A 2,177-nucleotide genomic window follows, 5' to 3' on the forward strand; every position below is an offset into this window, starting at 1 on the left:
GAGATGATTCCTAACCTTCTTGTAGAAAACCACTGATTAAATAAACTGAGATGCCCATCTCAGCTTCCTTGAACCAATGAATAACAATAAAAAAAAGAGTGCCGGCAGACATGGACCCTTTCCTCCTCTGTGTAAGGCACAGGCAGAGAGTAAAGGGGAAGACAGGAGTCTCTTCTCTGAGAAAATGATTAGCGTTCACCAAAGTCCGAAACTGGTATTGCCCAAGGTTCCTCTAGTTTGTTTCTGCTCTTTAAACCACTGTCATACTCCCCACATCTTGCTAAAAGAGGAGAAAATCAATTCCTTATGCCTCTTGTGCCTTTTTCGTTGCCTCTGTTTGTTATATTGTTAGAGTTTTTTTTTTTTTTCCCCTTAAAGATACTGATAAATAACGTTAGTGACTCGACATTTATGTCAGTAATTCTCAACACTGAATGGGCACTGGAATAACTCGGGAACTTTCAAAGAAGCCTGAGCCCCATCCCTAGAGATTTTCATTTAATTCATTAGGGCTGGGACCTGAGTATTATGATTTTTTGAAAGCTCTCCAGATGGTTGTAACATACAGCTAAGGTTAAGAAGCACTGCTTGGTATAAATAGCAACAAACAAATTTGTTAATTATCATATTAGAATTATGAAGAGGTCTTAGGTATCATTTAATCTAGCTTCACTTCTAATGCAGGAATATATTAAAGAAAAGTCTCCGAAAAGTTAACTGACAAATACATTGTTAACTCACAAGAAAATCAATTTCTCTGATTTCCTTTTAACATTAAAACTTTAGACAAAATCCTTAAGGTACTTCAAAACAACATGTACAAGACTGCTCATGACAACACTGTTTATACTAACAAATAAAATCTATAAGTTAATGTTCCCCAGTAAGGAACTGGAATTGGAGATGATATATATACATGAAAGAGAGGGTGTTCAGAACAGGGAATAGGGAGAATATCTTCAGTGTGAAATATTTTGAGGATATACCTATGTTCATATATGTATACTTATATGCATAATACCTTTTTAAAGAATATTATAAATAGCGGTTTCTAGAAAAATAAGGTTAGGCTTTTGAGTTTATACCTTTTAATTATTTCTATTTTCTAATCATTTGCATCAACCACTTTCATGTGTTTCAATTACTAGAGGCTATTTGGATATTGGAATAACAAATCACTTGTATTTCCTTTTTTAAAAGTTTTCAGTATCTTTTCAATACTGATATGAAATCTGCTACCTACACTTTTTCTTGTGCTACCATTTGAAGCTACATGGAATGATGTTGCCGGTCTTCAATATAACGGCCCTTTAGCTGTTTGAAAGAGCACAATGTTTTCCCTTGGTGGAAACTCATTTTCTTCCATTCATAATTATATTCCTTCAAAGATTGCTTAGTATTAATGTGCTAATATTAAAGCATATAGAAATAATTTAACAAATTCCTGTTATTAAGAAGCATATATTCAATCAAGGAGATATAATAAAAATATAAACATAAAAGATAAAATATAGTACTTTCGATACGAGTTTATTTTTAAACAAAGGAAATTAATGCACGCAGGGGAATCTATTCTTTCAAGATTAATGTGTGGTGAATAGGAGAGTAAAGTTGGTAAATAGGCAGGAAACACTTTTTTCAAAATTCATTTTCTATGTTAACAAAGGCTTTCTGTTATTTTATTTCTATTTTAAAATAGTACCAGGTATCATTATCCCTATTTTATAAATACAGAAATGGAAGTTCATGATGTAACAACTTTTCTTCTCTGAATGTGATGGGATTCATCAATGATGACCTACAATTGCCAAGAACTAAAGATCTTTTCTGAATGTGGTCTGATTAGTGCAGAGGCACATGGCACCACCAGGTCCACTGACGTTGACACTGACACTTATGACAATTTATTCTAAAGTAGGGACAGTGGGGGAAGAAAAGGTCAAAGAAAAATTTAGGTATGTGGAGAAAGACTCAGTGACAGCTTTAGAGAGGAGACAGTGCTGGCTTGAGCTGAGATATGAAAGGCAAAGGAGAGTTTTCTGGGGGGACATACTTGGGGACTGCATTCCAGACAGAGGGAGCAGCACGACCAGAAGCAGTACATGTTCAGGCACCCTGGGTGCTTTTGTACTGTGGAGTTGCAATGACAGACACAATGGGGCAGATGGGTGGGAAGG

This window comes from Pteropus vampyrus, unplaced genomic scaffold (genome assembly GCF_000151845.1).
Source record: "Pteropus vampyrus isolate Shadow unplaced genomic scaffold, Pvam_2.0 Scaffold30, whole genome shotgun sequence".
Classification (NCBI taxonomy): Eukaryota; Metazoa; Chordata; class Mammalia; order Chiroptera; family Pteropodidae; genus Pteropus; species Pteropus vampyrus.